This window comes from Frieseomelitta varia, unplaced genomic scaffold, assembly GCF_011392965.1.
Source record: "Frieseomelitta varia isolate USP_RPSP 00005682 unplaced genomic scaffold, Fvar_1.2 scaffold_529, whole genome shotgun sequence".
Taxonomy (NCBI): Eukaryota; Metazoa; Arthropoda; class Insecta; order Hymenoptera; family Apidae; genus Frieseomelitta; species Frieseomelitta varia.
Window position 1 is genome coordinate 106997 of NW_025110289.1, and position 25536 is coordinate 132532.

At 43.1% G+C, this 25536-nt stretch overlaps 1 long non-coding RNA gene across 1 annotated transcript in view; it reads right to left on the bottom strand.

The window, feature by feature from the left end:
* LOC122533425 overlaps positions 1–19646 on the bottom strand; it is an 87343-nt gene extending 67697 nt beyond the window's left edge. The window contains exon 1 of the long non-coding RNA XR_006307712.1: positions 18573–19646. This is a non-coding gene — a long non-coding RNA (uncharacterized LOC122533425). The remainder of the gene's footprint in view (positions 1–18572) is intronic.
* Between the last annotated feature and the right edge of the window lie 5890 nt (positions 19647–25536).

Below are 25536 nucleotides of genomic sequence, written 5' to 3' on the forward strand. Positions count from 1 at the left end.
TGTTCGAGCCTCTGACATTCCGACGCATTCACACGCGCGAGCCACGGAAGCTACTGTCTGCGCCCGTCTGCCGATCGCATAATGCTTCGACGACGCCGCGGGCGCTTTCCAGCTTTTCAGAATTAATCGACGGCGCCGCGCTGCCTTACGCCGCGTGTATACACGCGCGATTCCGAGAGGCACGCACGGTTCAACGAGTCGTATCGGCAGAACGAACGCCAGCCGGGAGAGTCCTCCGGTTGCGACCGGAAACTATCGTAACGCTCGATACGTGCGCGCACCTATATAGCGCCGCGAATACACGCGCGTACGCGCACACTCAATTATGCACGCGACGAGCCGTGCACGTCGAAAATAATTCGGTGAAATCGCGTCGCGATCCGCTTTATCCGATCCGCCTCGCTCGACTTCATCGAACAAACGATGCTATCTCATCGAGGAAGATTATCGTCGGGACCTGTGACGGTGGTTCCGAGCGATCGCCAGGTGATCGGAAAATTATCAACGAACCTTCACGGTTTCTTTTCCAGCTTCCTTTCCCTCCTCGTCGCTTTTGTTTCCCTCATCTTTTCTCACGCACGTACTGTTACGAAATCGAAACGATCGGGAACCAAGGATATTTCGCGCGAACGTTTGCCGACACGCGAAAGAGCAGAAGTACTGCAACAAGAAATAATAATACACCCGGCGTCGTTTCTACCGAGCGTATAATTCGTTCGAAGAGAACGAACGCGCGCGCGGCAATACCCAGAGCGACGCGAAACGCGAACTATCGGGGACATCTCCGATTCGTATCCGTCGATTGTGGGCGCGCCCGGTGTTCTGAATATGGCGAAAATAATCCCCGAGAGCGAGCCGCGTGATTAAAACGAGTTCCCCCCGCTTTGAAATTTCACACGCGTCAACGATAACGTGCGGAGAATTGCGGCGTTCGCTTTATTTCGAAACGGCGATCGCTATTAGTCGGCCGCGCGGTCTGGGAATATATCGGTGCCTCTGTGCTGTCGACGAGAATTCGCGGAAAAGCGGAAACGCCGCTGGACGCGAATATTTTATTTTCTTAAAGCGATCCTGAAAGTGATCCGGCCGAGATTACCGCAGCCAGCCGCCGTTCAATCGAACGTTACAGCCATCGAGCACCGGCCAATTTCACCCGAAAATCTCGTGATTCCGGCTTTCGCCAGAGAACGTATAAATAATCCCGGTGGAACGAGCGCTGATACGAATACGTTACGTTCTGCAGATTATCGGGATGCAAGCTCCCACGTGTCTATCCACCGGGCGATCACGTAATTAAAATTCCAAAGAACGTTTTCCGGCCGTACCTTTGGAAATCGTTTGATCGCGGATAACAAAAATTGCCAATCTCCTGTTAAATTGTGTCGTTCGTTAATCCGACAGATATTTTTTGCTAAAAAATTTTCCAAGGAAAGATTTTCTGACCCGACTATCTCTGAAAGTCTGAGGACCTTTACAGTTCGAGGGTTTACAGATCGTGCCTTTCGTTTCCAAAGTAAATTCAAATTTACAAAAGTTCACAAAAGTTGAGAAATCAAGAAATTCAAATTTACGAAGCTTACAAAGCGAAGTATCGTTAGTAATAATTTATTAGACACTCAATGTTGATACGATTTACAGTGATATTACAATTACGTGCATATTAGGAACGACGTGTACGGCGAGATAAAAGGCTGAGCTCTGTTTCATTAATCTAAATCAAGGAGAAGTCAGCGCAAAGAGCACCGGGGCGAACGATCAATCATTCGTCCCTTTCAACGCGGAGAATTACCGCTTCGAAGATTTTCCACCATAGCTGCTCTAGGGATATTTCGCTTCGAATGTTGGCGATTTTCATCAACAGGATCTCGCGCACGGAAAGGAAAGAATACACAGCAGCTTTTGATCGACTGTTAATGAAGCATGCGCGGATCTGCTCGAGACGTATACATTCCCCGCCGGTTGTGAGTGTAATTAGCAGGTTCAACGACTCCGACGGGATAAACACGATTATCTTGTGACCGGAAAAAACCAGAGAAACGTAATATACCTCGATGTGCCTTCAATTACACCGCCGCGGGCTTTTTATCCGCGTGGGACAATTCCCGGCAAATGGACCGGCAATACTGAATTTTCGTTTCATATAATTTTGCACACTGGCCGCATTACAATATTCCGTGTCACAGTTGAATGCCAGCTACGAAATTAATTGACTATTCTACACGCACTCGATTATTATACCTCGAAATGGCCGGTTCGCTGAAATCTACCAATCATTAGGATAATATTTCACACGTGAAAATATAGCCCCGCTTCATAAACGTAATAATTCAGCGGCTTCATAAAACGGTAACGAGAAATTATTGTTCACCAGAGTGAATCAATATTTCCCGCGGCACTCTATATAACGCGCTACGGGAGCATAATGCGCGCGAATCGGGAAAAGAATGACCGAATCTTTCATCGTTTACCTTTCCCAATCGCTCCGTATAAAATCCATATTTAATAAAAATTAAACGGGACGCGACACCGGGATAAACGACGCCAATTTCTCGATCGATGAATTTCCATCGTTTCCCTTATACGAATACCTAATTTCATCGAGCGAATCGAGTCATGCCGCGGGATCCCGCGCGAAGTATCGAAAATACCGTGGCCACGTAATTTTAACACCTTCCACGGTCGATCCAATTTATCAAGCTCGTTTTCAGCGCGTTTCAGACGCGACGTACACGCGAAATTGCATATACTGTGTGTTTAACAAGAACGTCACGGACGCCATTTCTTTGAGAGAAAATATTCCTTTTAAAAAAAATTTTGCACGGATCGACGATACATCTAAAACAGAGACGGTTAACTGGCGGCCCTTGCCCCTACTTTTCTGATCGCTAGCGCAATCCCTTCCACTGCATTTGTCTGCCCACTCTGCGTCATGCTGGAGATTTGACACACTTTTAGTCGAGTGATAGTATTTTAGGTGTACTTTCAATCTATACAAGATTTTTTACAAAAAGAATTTTCGTTCAGAGAAATGACGTCCACGTTTTTATTAAACACCATATGTAAAGCGAGGCACCGCCGTCACAGTGATAGCGGCGTGTAACATCGAATGTTCGAATCTAACTCATCCCCAGAGTCTGGCGGAGTGCGCGCCGGGACAAGAAATATCGTCCAAGATAAATTCGCCGGGTCGAGCACGCTAAAATGATAACAACTGTGGGGAAAGTGGAACGTTGAACGGCCAATATTCCGCCGTTGTCTCGCGTGAAAACGCTCGGACCCGGACAGAAAGCGAAGGGCTTCAACCGAGAAACTCCTGTCGCGTGCGGCATTGAATTTTCGGGCTGGCAACACGTGCAAGCCCGTTACACAACCGTTACTAAATGGCACTGTTATAATTATCGTTAAACAACGTGTTTGGCGCGATCGCAACCTGTCAGGTAGTTGCAGCTGTCGCAACGACGTGACGATTCTGCACCTGCGAACACAAGCGAATCCCACGCGTCAAGACTCCAATGAAGTATTAGCGCGCTCCGCTCGAGAGAACGATCGTCATTCACGCGTGATTGACGTGTTACGGTAAAGTCAAGAAAAGTCGAGCTTTCAAAAATTGCGAGATATCATCTGGAATAATTCTGGAAAATAATTAACATACAATCGGAGTGTAACGATAACAAATAACTGAGACTTCAACAAGCATTTCTTCTTCGGAACGAAATTTTCGCAATCGGTAACCAGAAGTATCTGAAAGATACTACCGAGTCGATTTTACCGAAATTCTATCCTCAAAAAATTCTATCCTCAAAATATTCAAAGCTACGTAACCCCTAATTGCTATCGAAAGTGAAACACTCAACTAATAACTGACGAATTTTACGAGAACTCTTTTATCTCGCGTTTTTCTTTCTTTTCTTTTTTTTTAATCCTCTTATCAACGTGCGAGCGAAGTTCGGAAACAAATTAAAAGAAACAACACGGTCGCGGTTGTCGAAACTTCGCCGTTTTCCGCCGGTAATCGTCGGTGCGTGTTTTATTTTTATAACGCGACGAGCCTCGCACGTACTCGTTGAACTTTCTCATAAATCTCGAACTCTCGGGCGAGCGTCGACGATCGAAATCTCGTGGCATGCTTAAAGCTGGCTTGCGGAGGAAGACGCTCCTGCATAAAATGGATAGCGACGAAGTAAAACTCGAGTGCCGTTGAATATAAATTCACTTTCCCGCGGCCAAGATTTTTCTCGCGTTGAGAATTCGTTACAGGGCCAGCGCGTGTGTACATACGTACATACGTGCACGCGTATAGGCAAATGATTTTAAACGAGCGTATCGCGGTGTACGTTCCGCGTACGCCCCCAACATATCGGGTACCGCGCCCGGAATTTCGTTATTGAAGTTTTATTGACATTAATTTATTGAAACTCTGTTGTTGAATTTTGTTATCGGAACGTTAGAAATATTTGATTGCGTTCGACGTTGCTCGTTATTACTGTTGTTACGGTCGTTAATGGGTTAAAGTTCAGAAAAAAATTCCGTTCTCAATAGGAACGCAAAATTGCGAGTTTTCATTGGAATGAAAAAAAGAGCGAGAGAGAGAGAGAGAGAGAGAGAGAGATAGGAGATGAAAATAGAAAGCTTAAACGTGAGTTTATATGGAAATGCAACGTCTGATAAATTACCGATTTTCAGAATGAAACGCGGGAAATATTCGCACATGCTTCCATCGAGAGGCAACGAAATGATAAATATTCGCCAGCCCGATAGTGAGTAGAAATAGATGTTACAGGTCAAGCGATATTTCAACCCGTTATGGAGGCAAAACACCGCGTTAGGACCTTTCGTTTACCAAAATGGTGTTCAAATATGCCTGAAATATTCGTTGCTGTGACTCGCAAACACGCCTGAAACGTACCTACACAGGTTCTCTAGTCTCGGCTCTAAAAATTTTAATTTAATTAAAAACCTTCGCTTTCGACTTCGTTGCCAGCCTTGACCGCCATTTGTATTTATAAACTAGAACTGCGAAACTTCGAGTCTTTCGGAATGATACACTCCGTAATTATATACGTCAAACATTTCCCAGAAAACAGGGTTGTTTCAAAATTCTAATATGCACAGAATAGGAGAGCGAAATTTCCCTTGCAAATGGAGAGAATTACTTTGCCCAAGAAGAGAGAGGGGAGGGCTAAAAGAGAAATCATCGACAAATTATCCGAATGTTAAGCGGGCCAATAACGCCCCCGTCGACCAGCTGCTAGCCGACCCAGTTACATCAGCGTGGAAAGCCAGCAAGTTCGTCGTTTTGTCGAAGGTTATAGGAGGGGGAGGGAGGTACGAACCATCGAACAATTTCATCTCCTCCTGGAGGATGCATGGTTCGTTGGTATGAGGTTTGAGCGTGCTTTCACTGGCACGGGATGGTGATTAACGTGGCAGAAGGCCTTCCCATTCCGCGCGGCACACGTAGGAAAGAGAACGACAACCTGGAGCGGCGGGAAACAGGATTCTGGATCGGTCGTGCTAAGTAGCATTTAATTGAACGCTCTATTCGAGTTCGTTAGTACAACATCGCAGTTATAGCATCGCGGAGTAGTCGCTGGCGAACTATTAGTAAGAGTTTAATTATAATTACCGAGCTGGTAATGTGATATCGAGGCGGTTATCCAGTCACGGCGTAAACATTCGCGGGTAATCCGAAGGAAACGCCGCGACGTGAGACGTCTCGACGAAGCGCTACGCGGTTCGATAAAGCGAACGTTCTTTGAATTGATCGGCCGCGGGGCGGAGATACACGCGGGATAAGCTGATAGCGGGAATAAATCGAAAAAACTCGTACGCGTACGCACGATTTCGGCCTCCTTTGACGAAGGCTCGCGAGAAAAAACAACCCACGACACGAACGAGGAGGAGGCGCGGCTCGAGCACCGCGCAGATAATCACGCTGATTGCGAGGCGAGTTTCGCGGTGAATTTGCATTCGTCTGCCGTTTCATCGGCAATCGGGGGACAGGTTCGCCGGGATGGGTAATCTTTCGATTAAGCTGTCGTCCGTGTGACTGTAATCCGAGCATCGACGTTTTAATTGAACGTTTCGTTGATAAGCGAAAGCAGCTATTTAAAATAACCGAAACGCCCCCCCTCTGTCGCGGCGAAGCGGCGGCAAGGTCCGCAGGAAATTAACGCGAGTTTAATCGATCGTATCGCGATTTTAATTCGAACGTTCCTGTTTGCGGAGGGACGTGTTCGACGAAAGCACACCGGTGGAACGATATTTTTTGTTTCTCTCGAAGATCTTGAGAACGTGAAGGAAGGTTGGAGAAAGGAGATGAAGTAAAAGGAAGGGAAAAGAGAAAGAGAGAGAGAGAGAGAGAGAGAGAGAGAGAGAGAGAGAGAGAGATGAAAGGGGAGAACAAGAATAGATTTCAGATATCGTGCCGAGAGCTTTTTAGAAAATCACGGGTCGGAAACGAATGCGAGCGTATGTACGAGTTTCCTCTCCCGGGAGGAGAAGAAAAGAACAAAGTGCGCGCGAAACGAGAGACCGAGTCACAACGAATAATAAAGATCGGACAAGGAAACGTAGAGAGAAGGATTGAAGCGTGTGGCGCGCGGCGGTGGCCGGGGCAGCGTGTGCCGAACGAACGGGTTGGTCGTTTAAATCACAATTTTTCTAGCTACGCCGTCATTGGCAGAACTTTCCGATATGCCAATCGATGTTTAACAAGGCCACTTGTACGATCGACCGCGCTCCGCGTGACAATTAAGGCTTTATTGACAGCGTTACCGGGAAACCCTTCTCACCCTTTCCGTCATCCCTCATTCTCCACGCCCGCTGCCAGCCGCTTCGGTTTCTTTTTCTCACTTTGCCTTTTAATCCAACGTGCGCGCACGTTTCTTCCACCGCAAGCAAAATTAGAGAATTACGGAGCTATCGGCGCGGAAATAAGCTGCGTTCGCGAGCGGCGAAAGGAAACGAACGGAAAGAAACGAGCGAGCAGATTACGACGAGGTTCCACTTGCTTCCTAAGATCAAGGTATTAATGCTTCGTACACATGGGAATAAGAGCATTCCGTTCTCCAAGTGTGTGCACGGCTGACACCAGAGAGAAAAATAGCAGCAATCCGCGGTTCGAGATCAAACGTTGAATAGACTACGATTCTCGAAATTCCAGTTCTCTCTCTCTCTCTCTCTCTCTCTCTCGTTCTTTTTCTGTTCCCTTTGTCAGCGAAAAACGTAACACGCCGAAGCGATTTAGTGAATTTCACGGGCGTGTGTACGCGTGTGAACGACGGCACGGGGAAAGAATATCGACAGGCAGCGCGATGCAGGGAAAATTTAAGAGCAACTGTAATAAATTGCGGATCATTCGAGCGAAATAAATTTAATCACCGACATTTCTATTACTACGCGAACCATAAAACACGATATTACAGAGCCGGCTGGAAATAGAGGAGATCACCGCGGCACGTCAGAAGGCCGCGATCGATCAATTCGAGATTTTATCGAACAGAGATTGATACCGGGAGAATTTTGTTCCCTAGATCCATCTACCTATCCATCTTTCCATTCCTTCCTGATAAAACAGACCGTGCATGAAAGACGAACGTATTAATTTAACAGCTATTTTCCTACCGATAGGCAACTGGTGTCTGGTGATTTACAGTGGCATCGGATATGCTCTCGTTGAGCACATCCGCGATTTATTATAGAAAATTGACAAACGAACGCAGTCGTGTATATTTCCCACCGAAGCTTCGTGATACACGGACTTTCGAGTTTATGGAAATTTTCGTTGACGTTGTGCAGTTCGTTCATTCTTCGAATTAAAGTCCCAACAATCGATCATTTCACCAAGTGATGTCTCGTCTCGATAGTCTCATAAAAGATTTATATAATATTAACGAAGAAAAATTGAATAATAATCTTACCGCTAGTCAGGAAAGTATGCGATTATAAGTTATAAATATAATACAAGAAAGGATTCAGTAAAAAGAGCGATGATAAAGAGCAAGCTTTATCTGCAAAACAATGCAACCTTTTAGATTCCTGTTACACACAGAGTAATCCATTTTCATTTTCGAACGCTAAGAGAATAGGGAAACATTAGAATATCAAGAGGAAAGAAGGTTAAGAAAAGGTTCGACTTTACTTTCTTATACGAAACTCCTTCTGTATTCTTCTCTTTTTATCGCGTTAAGAAACGTTGCGAAACAAAACCAAATTTTTTTTTCCTTTTTTAAGAAAAATATCAAACGATGTATAAAACGACGAAACTATACACGTCACTATGGTCCACTTAGCAAATGATTCCAAATGCCACGTTATTTATCGACATATCGAAATTCTGAAATCGTCTCCCATTAATCTTTCTGGGTTTAATATACTTCTCTGAAAATACGATGCATCCATCTATAAATTGATATCGATCAGGTTCTGTACGATACAGGCCCACGATTGAAGTCGACAATTTTCCGTATTACTTCGATTCGATAGCTCAGGGTTAACCGTATTGGTCCGGGATTTTTGACGTTGTTTATTACGTCGAATTGATTCGCCTGTAATTTGAACGGGCAGGCCTGGCCAAGACAACCGTGAATTCGATTTTATCCCGGGGCAGCTTCGCGAAAATTTCATTTCATTTCGCCGGGACTATCCAATACACGTGGAATTTTCTCATCGGCGTAAATTTACTTCGTTGACCTACGACTACGCGGCGTAGTGGCCGTTGTATGCCACTTGCTTGCCGTAACTTACTCGCGAAGAAAAGCGCGAATATAAATTTATCCGAGGCAGCTTTTATCGAGAAAAATTGCTTATTGCAACGTGTAAATCCATAATCAAACGCATGGTTCCATCCGACGGTAACTTTCTATTTTCTGCTTCGAGTAAAATGTCAATTCCAGCGGATTGTAAAAAACAGACGCTACAAAACGTTGTAAGAAATGAAACAATATAAATCATTTCTCTTTCTAAATAAGATCGAACGATTAACTAAGAAATTGACTTGAGACCGAAAGTAACTTTTTCCAAGTTAAGGATGTATCTACCGCAAATGATTGTCAATTATCGCCAAAATATATTTGCGCTAGCAAGTGATTGCGTGCCATAACGAGTGACCAAACCGTATGCAATAATTCGTCTTTCTAAACTTTAAACTCGTAGGTCATAATGTCAAATGGATAGAAATTATTGACAAGTAATAAATTTATTATTTGTTTTACTTAAAAATATACTTAAAAATTGAGAAAATATTACAATTTACGTGCGTCGCACATCATTCCAGCACAAGAGATTAATCATCTCACTAATTATCAAAGAATTAAACGATACCTGACACAGAAACGGAAATGATGAATGTACAACGACAGATAGGACAAACCTAGCTCCGATTTCTCCATTATTGGGAAATTCTAAAAACCAACCCCAGAAAAACTCTTTCAGGACAGCTCGATTTGTTTGCTGAACCGGACCGTTCAGCTTAATTTAACGACGAGGATACGTGGCCGTGCTCCGTTAAAACCTTCGACAATATCTCGTAATATTCTGGGAAATGAGCACACGAAAATTTAGGTTCAACAAGCTCTCCATTTCCATTTTTCGGTCAAATATAACACGAAAATGCACGAATAAACTTTAAACGTTCAAATGATAGCACGGATTCATGGCAAGGTATCGAAACATCCGAACGCTTTTTAAAATTTGTCATTTCAGAAATTTTATATATCTAATTCTTTTGGTAAACATCAATGTACTGAAAATATTTTTGTGTATAAATTATACAAATATTCTGGAGACTTCTGAATGATCTTTTGTCTTAATCAACTTGTACAAAATCTTAAAAAATTTCGAACGAGCTATTAATAACAATTTCAACGATCTTCAGAAACCTAAAGCAAATAATTCTGAGCTTTGGATTACAATGGTATCAAGTTCATAATTATCCGTCAGCCGCAGACGGCTATGAATACGAGTTGCTTGATTTGGATGAAATACTGTTCTTGATTTAATATCAAAATTTCAAATAGCCGATCATCCGTCAATTCGAATTCATTTTCGTTTGAACGATCTCGTGAAAAATTCATGCTGCATAACGACATTTCTTTTTTTTTATTAATTATTTCCGACCATTCGTTCGTTCAAATGTGAATTACATCAGAGGTAAATGCCACTGGAAGAATTTCAGAATTAAAACGGGCAATTTTGGATGACCAAGTTGTTATATTATGGAAGGGAAAAATTCTCGTTTCTCTGAATACAATACAGCAAAGTTCGCGCTGCCCTAGATCTCCGAGAGGTACTTAATAAATAAAATCTACAGGAGCTCGCGTACGAATCCTAATTGAATTTAGGTCAGTCATCCACAATATAAGTCTGGCTCATATCCATTTATTGGATAAAGTGTTGTATCATTTAACGCTTTGATATTATCATTAACAACGTGCGTATGCGAACGAAAAGATTAGTCTTTGCAACTCTAAAGATTGGATAGTGCTTGAATCTCGATGGAAAGCACACCGAATTACATGTGAGTACTCATATACACACTTACATAGCAGCACAGCACAAATCTATTTTTCCAATATTGCTGAAATGTTCTACAGGTTTTCACACACGCAACGACAGTATCAATATCAAGCTCGCACTCCGAGATAATGTAGTTCGAGCACAAGCTCTCTCTCTCTCTCTCTATATATATATATATATATATATTTCATCCGCAGTCAACTGTGAAAGAGTGGAAGAATCTCGGCAAAACGTTTTCACGTTATCATTTATAGCGACGGTGCCAGCGCCTGTCCTGTAATATCAGTCGCGTAAAATATTCGCCTGTCCCCAGGTTAGGTCGGAAAAAAAGACGGGATTAAAAGGGAAAAAAGAGAGAGAGAAATAGCGGAGAAAAGGGACGAGCGAGGTAGTTGGACGAAGAAAATACAACGCGACACAACGGCAAAGACACGAAAAATATCTAGCCCTATGAGCCGCAAACGCTGTAACCTACTCCACTTTCCACGCTGATACGGCATGTCCGCCGTGTAAAATAAAACGCAGCGACGGAGTACTTCTGCCGGGCGGCCGAAAACTCTCGGTACAGCCCGCGGCACATTTTTTTAGTCTCATTTTCGCTTCGTCTAGCAAATTGAGCACGACTCGCCGTTTATTATCGCGCTTAATATTGGCCCAACGCGCGATAAAGCTCCGAAACGAAGACCCGGCCGCGTGGGTAATTCCTGCGCCACGCATTGTTGCAGTTAAAAATGAGAAAGGAGAAAAGGGATACACACTTCGCACGGTAATTACGTTCTATCCGCGTTTCACGACTTTTGTCGGGCCTCGGACTTTGAACGGCCAAAACTGCAAACCCATTTACATCGTACGAGATCCTTTGTACCGTGTATTTCGACTGTCCTCGTAAAGCGAATTTCCACTGATTCGTTTACGAAGATAATTGACTTGCACAAATGTCTCAACTGGAAAAGTATGCTAAATATACAGGATGGTGGAGCGGGACGTAAATGTTTAATTGTAACATTCATTCGCGTATGAAATTATTCTACCAACGAAATAATCCCTTTGCAAAGGTATCTTGATACTTAACAAATTGCAATGAATATAGTCCACGAAATTTAATTATCTGCCGTTCAAATTATTCATCGTGGACGCCACATGAGTCAGGCAATGACGTGCTTAATTTCAACAGGTATTGGATGTCAAAATCCTGGAAGGAGGGGGGGAGGGGCTGCCTTTGCGATCTTAGCAAGCAACCGGAACAGGGAAGGCGAAGATGCGTGGCGAAAAACAAAGGGGGAGAGCTGTTTATTCGAGGGGTGATCGTGATCGCGCGCGAGGGATCACCGCAACCACCGTGCCACGGCCGCAATTTCCAAGTTCCCGCGGCTGAACTCGATCCCTTATTTAGTAGACTTCCACACGTCTTGTCCCGCGGGAATCTCGCAGAAGCATCAATTTCTGAAACAGACGCGACGTGCTGAGACGTTAACGCAGGAGCATCAAACGCTTCCAGAGGCAAAGTTATCCCTTCGATCTCCAAGGTGCATCCCTAACAGGAATATTGGAGTCATTCTCGATTATCAGGTTCCGCTCCCTTCCCCCTCTCCCTTTTTTTCTCCCACCTATGAATAATTATCACTGGTTTCTTGCTTCTGGTTGGCGAATCTGGCACGGAATCCGACAGTTCTCATTAATTGAATTCCAATAATTGCATTCTGCACGCGATGTAATTGCGTTCCTGATACGCAGATCGCGCCGATGGCACAGTAATGCAGAGTTCCTCGTCGATTTTCAACCGTGCCGGCACCCGGCTTCCATTTCGCTTCGTGCAAAAACTAAATTGTCCGGGTATGTCGGGTGCATCGATATTTACGTTGAAATTCCACCGGGGTCAGTGTCTCTGCACCGATCTCGTCCACAAGCTGCCCGAGGATTTCCTGAAGATTCTCTCTCTCTCTCTCTCTCTCTCTCTCTCTCTCGTCCTCTTTCGTAGATCTCATGCTCACACTCCTAAGCCAAGAAACGACCGAGGTATTAGCGTTGCTTCTGGGTGATTACAATTTTCCTAGGTCCCAGGATGCACTCCGGATGGCCGACGGCGCTGTTACCGAAACACCTGAAGGTCTAAAATATGCGCGTCCTTGCTCAGAAGTCCTTAAACACACGAGTAGCTGCCACATCGTCGCCCTATTTTCTACGTTATATTCTGAAGCGAATTTTCAATAACGTCTCGCTAAAGCCTTCGACGATATTGGCGAGAAAGAAGGAAAACGTGTGTGTGTGTACTTTTGCGTGGAAGTTCCTTTTTTAAGCAGAAACCACACGCGAGTGCTGAATCCTTAATGCCTTGCCTGCTTCGACGGTACCGGCGTGTATTCGATGATTTATAAATCAAGGAAAACGTCTATCTCGAATGGAAAGTAGGATGCCATTGGTAAAAGGGAATCGGTTCTATTTGCGTCGTGGAATACAAAAGAGACCTGATGTATTATCGTACAAAGTAGACGAACTCTTTCCCCTGCTATCAGCGATTCTCCTCGTAACGAGAATCGATCCTGAGCAACTAGCCGAGCATCGCCGAGTTAACGTACGTGTCACAAGCGTTTCCAGTCTCCATCGATCCTGAAACAGCTATCGGTTGATTCTTTGATGCACGTGCGAGTACCAAGCCCGTGATTACCGAGTTTCTGCCAACTTTTCAACGCGTAGTGTCCACAAGAAGTTTTATGAAGTAGAAACGAAGAAATATCTTTCCCTAACCGATCAACTTTTACTCGATTCCGTTTCCTTTCGCGGCGACGCCAAGTGATCTCTCTGTTTCCAGACATTTCTGCAAGGACCGAACGCATATCCGTCCTCAAAGACGCGTATGTGTACATCGCACAGAGAATTGCTGATGCGTCTACAAAATTACGCTTTTATCCGCTGCTTTATGCTTCTTTTTTTGCCTGAGCGCTCTTTCTCTCTCTCTCTCTCTCTCTCTCTCTCTCTCTCTCTCTGTTTCTCTTTCTCGTACCTGTGTTTCACGTGCAAATGCAAGAAGTCCCCAGTTGGTATCGTCGCCTTTGAGCACGCTTCTTTCCACTCCCCCGCTCGGTATTTCGGTCAAGTATCGCCATTATGCTTCAAAACATTTTTCGCGTTAAGCGTCGTCTTTTTCCAAAGCCTGTGCCAGCGCGGCGCGGCGACAGAGTAGGATACAGTGACTTCGACGACCGAGAGGGATTTCTACGATCCTCGTCGTTCGTCCACGCAACCCTCTTGAAAACATACCTAAGCGTGCATATGCCAATACGACCGACTGCGTGCAACGAGTAAATGGAAATTTTAAGTGCTCCCGTCGACTGAAACGTACGCCGCTTGTCGATGCATCCTGCACGACCGTCCATAAATGCATCGCCGCGCCGTGCCGCGCCGTCTTCCTTCACACGCGGCGCCTTCGTGTATGTGTTAATGGCGGCAACCGCGAGCAGTCTTTCCACCCTGTACACCAGGTAACTAAACGCTATCGAATCTCGTCGGGAACTTGCGCTATTACCGTGCGAGGAACGACACTGTCGGAGTTTAGTTCGGCGAACGATAAAGTGGTCTCGGCAGTCGAGCCTGTCTCGGTAGCTAAATATTATTGCCAGCTCGTGAATGGTAGTTCAATTACGTCGAATTGATGACTCGTGTATTTTAACGGCGATAGCGCTGTATAATATCGAAAATTTGTGCGCGCGGCGAATGGAGGAGACGGGAGGAGGGTTGGAAGAAGCGAAACGACTGCCATTTTCGCGCGATACGATCGCCACAAGATACAAGATAAGGAACGATGCAATGAAAATCGGTCTCATTTCGTGTGAAACCAATTACGTGAGAAAATGGTACGTTCTGTGTTCGTTTGCATTTTCGTGGCGTTCGTGGAACAAAACGGGCGGAGGATAACGCGTGGCGAGAACCCCAAAAACGAAATCGAGAAGGTCCCCTGTCGCAATCCCTTTATGCAAATTTCACTGCCAACCATCTGACGCCCCCTAGCGCGACGAGACAAATTTTCGCGACGTCGCTACTTTATGGACCCTTAAATACGCGACGAACATGAAACCGTTCGACGCATTACTGCGCGACTCGACGAATGTTTGTTTCTAATGGAATCTGGGAGAGGAGTACAGCTATTATCTTGGCAATTAAGAACAAGATCTGTGATAAATAAATTTAAATGAACCGAGCGAAGAACATTGAGTATTCTATAACCAGAATTCGAAATTGATATCAATTAGTTATCAAAGTGAACTGTAATTGGGATTAAGTGAGTATTCAACAATAGTAAAAATTACAAAGATTGCGAAAGACAGTACAGACACGTTGAATTTTAATTGGAGGAAAAAATTCATTCGATGTTCATTTCACTGGAATACTTTCAATCCGGAATTCTTACGTTTTGCGCAATAACCTTCTATCTAATTATCTCTAGCGATATCAAAGTTACGAATCTTCAAAGTACAACTTTTAAATTGCTTGGTATAATCGAATCCAGGAGAGAAATAATCTTGTAAGAGAAATATGAAGGATTTTTCTTGTAAAAAGATTGCTCGAATAATTCTACGCTAAATTCTCATGCCTTTCGTAAATCAAATAAAGTGCAAGACAAGTAAAATACTTTCTGAAATGTTTGCAAAATTACAATAATAATATTTTAATTTTTCAGAAGTACTTTAATTATTCAGTCGTATAGCAGTTAAATTGTCTCTTTTACGTTCATTTTATAAAAATAATTCGTGCTGATTAAGAAAAGCACCAGCCTCTGTGAAAATGTCCAGACAGAAGCTTAATATTGCGAAATACTTTTGCATTTATGTCGTATATTTAAAATGTTTTTCTCTTTGCTTCGAAAAGTTTTTCTAAAACTAACTTCAAGAAACTTTGTAATAAATGTCGTCAATATTCGCAAAATCACGCGTTTTCCGCAGCAAACGCAGAGGGAATTGGAAGAAGGCAACGACTAGCTGGTTTTATTACGCAAAACTGAGAAAAAATACAAAATAAATCTCTGTTGGTGTACGTGGCTGTGCATTCGTCGCTCAGAAGAGTATGGAAAATGCAACGTAACATTTTTATCTGGAATTTTTCAATCTCGCGACTCGTTTGCCGTCTAGGTACAACTCACGATAGCAGAAAATGAATGTCGCAACGGGTAAGTGTATTCCTATGTAGTAAAGACGATAGTGTAAGTCACTCGACATCACGTACGTCACCGAAGAATTCTAACTTTCCGCTATCTGGAATCTTCAAATTTCTCATATTTTCGCTATTACGAATCCAATGGAGCTGTAGATTTGTGCGCGTATCCTTATATGTATGTAAATCATCGATAAAAAGACTAGAGAGAAAAAAAGTTGGCCGACGTTTCCTATATCGTGCTCCTGTACTCATCCGTAGAAAACTATCTCGATTCTTATATCTCCTCGACTTATTCGCGTATATGTATCGCGAAAAGAAGTTCTTTTGCAGAACGTATCAAATTCACGAAATGGATTATTAAACACGGGCAATCAGTCTGCTCGAAACAATACGAAATAATCGTTTATCATATCACATGAATTTTCATTCACCGAAATGCGCAAAACGTTGTCAACGTCATTTAACAGTTAGACTTGTACCGATTGCAATAAAACGCGCAATTTAATTTGATAAACTGTGACGCGGATTAAATGGCGTAGAACAGAATGAAACAATGCATTGGCATCGTCCGTGAAATCAAACAGAATGAATTTTACACATTGTAGAACATTCACGGACATTTCAGTAAAAACTTATTTCAACAACGGCCGCAACACAGAGCTCTTCTAAGGCTGAAAGTGTCGTGCCAGAACGAACTCGCATCCGGTTTTTACTCGTTTAAAGAAAACAGAAAAGATCGGTTCGTGCTTGAGCAGCAAGGGAAACATTTGACCAGCCCTAATCACCAGATCACGTGCCAGGAGGTCGCGAGTCATGAAACGCGATAAGAACGTTGTTGGGAAGTGTTTCGCGACCTTAACGTGATCGTCCGATCGACAAGAGGTGGTTGACGATTCTGCCTGTTCGTGGAAATAAGTACAGAGAACGCGCGTGACCGAGCAATAAAACGAAATCGAGGAACAGCAAATGGAAGACGAAGGGAAACAGGCGAGAGAACAAAAAACCGTGAAATTTCATTGATTTCCATCTACGAGAGCGTTAGGTCGAAGGGAGGACGAAGGAATTCGACAAACAAACAGAAGGCAGTCTGTCCTACAACGACGCGGAATTTAAATGAAGAGAAGTGAAATGGGATTGGCGGGGATCAAACTTCACCGGAGGGTACATATATGAAAATTAAGAGACGGGAGTGAAAATCGGTTCGATGGAACGACGCCTCCAATATTTCGCGAATTATCAATTAACAAAGGCGCCGACGAGAACGAAGGATAAAGGGACAATAAAAGAATGAAAAATGCACTTTGGTCACTGACACTCGTGCGAAGGCCGACTATTTTTAATTCTCTTTATCATCCTCGCCGTGAACCACGTAATGATGGGTATTAACCAATTAGCGCCCACTCTCGTACGTTCTTTTTTTTTACTCTCTCTCTCTCTCTCTCTCTCTTTCTCTCCTCTAGTTGCGGTTCCAGATACTGGAACACCCGTTCCAAATGGGCCCGTGGAAAGATGCAACACCGCCGTTTCGGTGTCCGCCTATTTTCAGCACCATGTGCCACCAAGCTCCGGCAGCTAGCCGCGGTTTGGCAAAGCTTTGAACTCGCCAAAGCGAATATTATTTCTGCGGCGAGGCGAGTCTTTGGGACGGGACATGGTCGGAAGAGGGTACGACACGCTTAACGAAACGCGACTCGTGTTATGAATTTTCAGGCGAAATGAAAAATTCGTGGACGACTCGAGCGCGGCGCGGTCTCCTTGCGTTAACGTTATTTACGATTCCATTTAAAAGGAGCATGAAAATCGAGACTAGCAAAATTAATGAATACGTAAACGAATGAACGGTTTACATATTTTTCGCGAGATGATGTTAGATTTGAATTTCAACGAGGTTGATTGAATGTATCACTTAAGACTTGAGATCAAGCATAGTATTTTTTGTAATACTCTTTTTTGTGTTTGTTACCAATTTTTCAAATGTACGTATGTTATAACACTGTTCTAAAATGTTGTACATCGTTCATGACATCGTTACATGACAATTTTTATCTGTATTATTTCCGAGAATATAACAAGAAATGATTCTTATTGTGTATTTTATAAGGTAAAATGACTGTAGGTAAGATGGCTACAAAATACAAAGATATTGGCATAAAGAAAATTTAAATATTGGCGGGAATAAATTATAATCCCGGAGTCGTATTTTACAATATCGAAAGAACGTTTTCCAATATTGGTAATAGCGAAAATTATTTATGCGCGTAACGTTGACAGAGATATTAGAAGCTTGGAAAATATCGCGACAGGAACGAACGTCTCTTCTATATTCAATTCGAATCAACAATTTTTGGACGGAAAGATATTGCCACTGAAATTGAAATCCAATTTCGTATCCTCCATGAAATACCGTGGCATAAATCCGACGGTTATATCGTATTTCGATTAAAAACTATCTTTCAGAGCGAGTAAAAATACGAGCAAATTTTCAAAAAAGAATTGAAAAACAAAACGCTCGAGCATGCAAATATTTCGCGTTTTGAATTCGCTCTGAAACGCGCTCATAAATTTCCCACCGTGCGATATATCGTAAAATATCGAAGTAATGCAAGCTTATCAAAATGGCGTCTCATTTCGTACAACATGCACTTTCCGTGTCGCGAGGTTTTAAATGAAAAAGCAGCATGGAAAACGCGAGCCGTTTATCGCGCGATTGCAATTAAAACGATACATCGATTCGCGTGCGGTCGTTAGTACTCTGGAGAGAGATTCGTTCGATAAATACAAGAATCGTTTGAAACCGTATCGAAGCTCGGCTCGTGCATGCATGATGCCTATTCGTAAGTCGCCGCGGCAGAGTGACACCGATGGATAAATATAGTGCAGATGGATAGTTATAGTGCATCACTTACCGGGTAAACGCGTGAAGTTTGTCTCGTTGCTGCTCGAGGTAGTCGCGTACACTCCAGAAAAGTAGGCACACACACGAAGTGAGAGAGCACCGCGAAGACGAAACCGTGGTGGTATAGATGACGGAATGGAGTCACCGACCGTTGTCCCAAACAAAAGTTGTGTTAGGCTAGGTCGTGTCAACGCCAGATTACGCCGAAGACGATCTATCTCCCGCACACCCCATACTCCAGTGAGTACGATCGTAGTTCGAGCTACGCGTCGCGTCGCGTCGACAATAAATACGCGTGCTATTCACTGTGTCCGCGCTCCGACTGGGAACAGAACCGAACGTTCAATGGCGTTCAATATTCTTTCGAATGATTGTCGAATTCGGGAGCACGAGGGAAAGGACAAATCTAGTTTACCAGTGGGAACGCGCGAGCACGAGTCTACCCAAAATCGGACCGCTGGCCGGCGATTCAAAATGGAGCACTCGGTGAGTATGTTGACAGTTCGTATCATTGAAGTTGTTGACACCTCGTATGCGACTATACTCGTATGTGACCACACTCGTATATGACCAATTTCATTTGTCCAATTACTTGAAATTTACTGGTCTAAACTACGTTACGCGTGAATCCAGAGAATGTACACCAGCACAAACGTACGACCGAAATTCGCGGTCGGTGTGAGAATTTGAAACGTTGACGTTATAACGGGCAACAGTGGTACCAATGTATAAAATTCAAAAGATGCTACGTTGCGCACTTACGAACTACCTTTGCTCCGTTACCGACTGGTTAAAAGTAGGTAAATAAGGAATGCGAAAAATTATCTAAGAATTGTGTCGCTTGGTATGGAACTCGAATGATCTCGTATTATTTTTACCTTGAAGGCTCGGTTGTTTGTTAATTGTTCGTTATTAACGCGTGTCCCAGTCAGGCACGAATCGAAACGAAAAGAAAAAGGAACGTAGGGAAAGGACAACGTGGTACGACTCGCGTGGTACAATCGCTCCCCTAAGTACGCACACACGCATACACCGAAAGGAGAAACTACCGAGAGAGGGCGACACAACACCCTCACCGATGCGCGGTTCGAGTGCGACTGAGCGAGTCAAGGCAAGCTCGCCGAGTCGAAAGCCACAAGCCGCGTCAGCCGACCGGCGGCGACGGACCAATCAGGATTGTCCTCTGCGCAACTACCCGACACCCAAGAATTGACCACATGCTCGCTCGTTCACCCTTTCCTTCGTCTTTTTCGAAATATATTTTCCCCTCTACCTTTTTTGATAATATATCAAAATCGCCACGACCTCCTTTCTGCCCGCCGATCCCATTTATCGGGTGACGGATTTGCAGGACGAACGCATTCATATTGTTTCTGATACACGACGTTCCCCTGATACATTTCTGTCGCGATTTCTGATCTATTGTAAAAAATACGTGAGCGTGTTGTGTTAAAGTTTCAATAAGGATACGAATGTAGGAGAAACGTTATTAATAAATATCTAAATTTTTCAAGTTAATATGATTTACTCCAAAAATTTGAAAATTTCATGCTCTCCCTGTGTTGCTCGATTTAATTTAAATACGAAAATTACATTGCTTCACCCATCTATTTTTGACGTACACCGAAGCATTTGATCACAAATCAAAAAAAGACGACGTATCAAGTTAATTGCCGCAATCTAACATCTTCCACGTCTATAATTTAACCATCTGATTTCTTCTACGTTCGTTTTTTACTTTGTATCACGGTTGGTAAACGTACTGCCGCTATGAGCGGCAGACATTGATGGATTCCTACAATTTTGTTCCGCGAACGATTGGAATCGCGAGATTTTCTCGTTAAGTTCCTCGATGCCTGAACGTCGCACAGAACTGTTCTTATGTTGGTCTTGCAACCACTTTCTGGTCGAGTTCTTCAAGTCTATTGAACAAGAAAGAGAACGTAGTTCAACCGAACGATTCTCCGGAGGATTAAAATTAATGGTTGCCTGACTGTTAGTTTTCGAGCGCGTATTATCACCCTGTGAAGGGATACGCGGGGCAAGAGTGATTAAACGCGTGGAGAAGAGCCAGAGAGAATAGCACAGAGACACGCTATTCTCATTCCACGTGACAATTGTAATTGTCGTTACAGAATCGTTTACGTTTGCACGTTACATACCTCCGTTTTATTGGGGTTGATCGTTATTAGAGTCGTTTCGATTTCGCGTTTCGCAATCAACAAAATTCAATTACCATTTTTTCCGTTTCTTTGTTCTCCACTGAGCCAACAGCCATGCGTTTCATTCTTTCTTTTGCTTTTTTTTTTCTCTCTTTCTTTTAGCCGCTCACATGAAACAGCCAATAATCCATTTGGTGTATCTTCTCTAATAAACGATCGGTTTGATATCTTAAACCGGCATGACGCGTTGTTTATCGCTTTTCGTCCGGGTTTTTTCAGAAAATGTTTTACGCGGAAATCTAATATTGTTCTTATCCGCATGTCGAGGAGGAACGGGAAGCGATTCTACGGAAATCGTAGCGTCGAGAGAAAATCCTCTCGTTGGCTTGAGCAACACGTGTGCCTGCAGATTCCATTTTATATTCTGTTTTAATAATGTAATCAGGAAACTCGTGATACCAAACGATCGAATACTCCACGCGTGAGCCGACACTCGATACTCGTAAAAGTGTAATTAATAATGACACTCAATTGTTCGAATGGAATATTTAACATTCGAATATTTTTTCATTGTGTAACTTTAAATCTTTAAATTTTTCTCAATTGTATCTAGAATTGACGAGGTGTCTCGTAACTAGGTGATAGGAGATGATTCTACGTGAAAAAATGAGTCGAAAAGAAATAACAAAATTTTTTCAAAGACGATTTATCAGAAAGAAAATTCTAGACGTAATAGAAAAGAATAAATAACAGGATATGTACGAAAATATGTAAGAAATGTAGAATAAAATGTTTTTCTAAAATGCAATTTTGAACGAAAATTTTATTCTTCTACATTTTTCACTTACCTTTGCACATAAAATATCCTTGTGTCGATTATTCACGCCTGTCCACTACGGAATTAGATAAATTTGATAAATTTTCTATTCGTTTTTTCACGTAGAATTATCTTTTACTCGGTTGTACCACCTCGATCGTCCTGTATTACTATAATGAGAAGTCTATTTAATTCTCGTTGGTAAATTGGATGATATTGTAGACTGTCGTAATAGGATATAATCAAAGACCTCAGTTTAATTAATCTTCTATCTCACTGTTTCTCTACCCATTTTGAAATGTTCAGAAGTACGTATAGTAAAAGAGCTCTTGAAATAGCTCTTCAATTTCGACATGGATGTATAATACTTTATATCAATTCGATGTTTTTTTTTTTTTTGCGTATATGTAACATCATTATCCAGGATTTTTCTTTTGAAACAAAGAATACATCGGCGGAGTATTTGTTTCGCGTTTCTTAAATAATCAATAAAAACCGATATTACACAATAATTACATCGACGTGTTTTCTGATTGAACGGCTGTCCGTGTCTGTCAAAAGTCCGTGTATCAGCTTTGTCGGACTAAAAAACAAACTGAAATAAATGGGTCATGTACACGTGACAGCGGTTACAATCGAGCGAAGTAGCAGACGAGCCGGGAAAACGATAAATGCATTGCAAAGTATACAAATATCTGAACTGGATATTCCTGTTCTACGTAACGCGAGATACAAAGCTGCATACGAGCAGGAATATCGAGGCTGAGAAGGAATCGACAGTACTGTAAATACGAAAGCAGAACGGCACGTTGATTAGCTGCTCGGTTGTGCATCGTTTCAGATAGCTCACGCTCGAATTAAATCCAACGTGTGCGGCTGAATCGACAGCCACAATTAAGTACGATACCTTTGCCCGATTGTAGAGCGATGCACAGAGATGTCGTGCACTATATTTCCAAACGGTACTTTCCTCCGATATCCTCATCGTCCGTAAATAATTGCACGAACCATGAAAGAAGTTTGAAACACGTAAGGATCCTAAGATTCTTCGCACGAACGCGACGTATATCATCCGCGAGAGTTGTATTAAACGAAAAAGACATACAAATAAAGCGTGTCGCGGCTTGTATCGAGTTCGGGTATCTCGAAACGAATAACAAACATTTGGTCGGAAAAATCGTAGTTGCAAAGAAAGCGATCGTGTCGATCTATTGATCTACATTGAAATGCAGCTCATCGGCGAACGTAAAGGGAACACGGTGTTAGTTATGGCGCGGGTCATGCGATAGAACACAAACTTGGCAATCAGATGGGCGAGGAACTTAAATGAAGACGCCTCGATTACTAACGATACGGCTGGCAATATATCGATTGCCTCGTTACTCAACGGCATCTTAATACGTATCGCGTAACATATTCGTTAGTCTAAGCGGTTTAAGCTGAGCGTGAACATTGCGACTTGGATATCACGGGCTGGGCGATGATTGGTTCGATTCGAAGTCGGCGCGAGCTGCAGCTAAATCCCGGCATCAGGTTTAACGGAGTCAAATGCGAGTGCCCTATAATCAAAACGTTATAGGCGTGCACCGGGTGCTGATCACGTTATACAATCACCCCAACCAAAGGTACATATACTTCTACGACCTGCGGTTCCTCACACCGGTGTATATGCACCGAGCGCACAGCCCCTGTCCGCACTGGCGAACGTCGATGCGCTAATGTTCGTTTGCACCAATGTCCCGATTCGTGACACAGTTCAATTTTCAACGGATAAAAGAGAATTCACAGAACAGCTGACCGCGACGCCATATCCAAACGGATTGTGCGATTGATTGGCATTCCATGCGTCGTTGCATTGAAATCGATCCATTGAAAAGATCAAAGCAAGTCCGTGGGACTGGCACGTGATTCGCATTAATTACGCACCGAAAGAAGACACTGTCGGAATGACCGTCAAAGTCAAAATGTAAAAAAGGAAGGAGAGGATGAGAAAGGAGTCGTACATCGAAGAATGTATCGCTTATATCTTACTGATTCGACATGAAATTGATTAATTTCGTGCTATTAATAACTTACATACGTTCAATTAATAACTTAATTGAATAGACGTGATAACGCCAGGGGGTAAAACGGAAGCGTAATGAAAGGACTAGAATTCGGACACGCTGGTAAACAGAATATTCGTGGTCACGATCACATACTCGCGAGTGCTGGTGATTCCAGTATTGTTTGGCCATGGGTTTAATCGAGATTCCGGGTGGAGCCGAGTGGGCGTGGGCACGTTTCGCATCAGCAGGGGTATGCGTACAGAATACAGTAATTATGATTCTCGGACTCATCGCATTCAGAGGGAAATGAACTTGGCGTCCCGACACGCGACTTCATTAACGAATGGCCAAGCTGAATAGACCTAAACATTCAAGCTCCTCGACTCGAGATTCTCGGGTTCGCTTGGCCAGGGAAGGAAAGAAGGGGGTTAAGAGGCATGATTAATTGCGCGTCGCCTAATTACCAATTAGTCAGACGGCCGGTAACATTGTATGAAAGCACCGGTCCCGGCATTCTTCCCATTTCCTCCCCTTCAAGTTACTTCTATCTTAGATAGATAAAAGGTACTACTCGAATCGTTGAACGTTCTTCTACTTTATTTCACCGTGATGTTTTTGTACGTAGATACTTGCACGTTACCCGGAACTTCTTATCGTGGTAATAACCTTATTGATAAATTTAGAATTACCGCGCATCGACACAGATACTGGTTATTTTTTATAGAGAAAGTTGTAAGTTCTTATTGTAGTTACCTAGGCAGAGATCGAATCGAATACTCGAGTACGTCGTTGCCTTTCACGACCTTAATGCACGGTGCTGCTGATTTCCACGAGTGAGGGTCATCTTCATCGATTGCTACGACCCGTTGGCTACGTTGGTGCTATCGGTATCTATAATCTGGATGTTGTCACTGTTGCTGAAACTCGGCCTCCGCGGCATGGAAGTTGGCCGTTATCGACACCAACGCGTCGGTGGTCGTTGAAACTTACGGATCCATAATAATCTTTGCCACGATATCGAAATCACGTACCATCCGAGAACCTACGACCCACCGATATGAATATTTACTTGAACTCGTAGAGACGAGAATGTTACATCGGTTAATCCGCACAAATTTCCCTTTATGACGTGTTTAATCACTCTGTCGCTATGCTTTTCTAGCCAGTTTGGTCAAAGAACTGCCTTCAGAATTTCTTCAATCGCTCCCCTTCTCAATTTTTTCCAATTTTTAGATATTTCCATGAATATCCATAGAAAATTTCCATTTAATTGAATACCACGGGAAAGGAGATACTTTGCGTTACTTTTCTAGCTTTATATCGGTCGGTATAACAGAATATGTTGGTAATATACGATCAGTTGAAGGAGAGGGATCGGTTTCGCGAGCGTCGGGGTTAAAGGGCTCGCTGTTCCTGAAATATTTATGCGTTTGCCGTCGAAAGCGTAAATATTGTATGGTTTTCGATATCGTGGAGTTGCGGTGGGATATACGTCTTGGTAACAGGGGATCTAGTGTACGTAGGCGTTAGGCATCTCCTTCCGTACGAATCAATTTTTCTTATTTATTACTGGCAATTGTTTTTCGATATCGCTCCCCATGGAAAAACACCACGTATCGGCGTCGTCCCGATACGCGATTCGTTCGTTCGTGTCAAGGCTATTTTACGAGTGGCCTCGATCGTAAATATTAAACAATGAATATAAATACCGAACGTTTCGAGAGGATGGAACGCCCATAAAAATTGTCCACCTATGCTCGGCGAATATATTACCTGTTTAACGATATTTATAACAACTCTGCCTGACAAATAGACGCGTACGCGAAACATCGAGAATAAAGTTGCGACGTCATTATCGTGGATCGTACCAACTTCATTTTATTATTTCTCTCTCCCTCTCTCTCTCTCTCTCTCTCTCTCTCTCTCTCTATCTCTCCTTTCTCCACG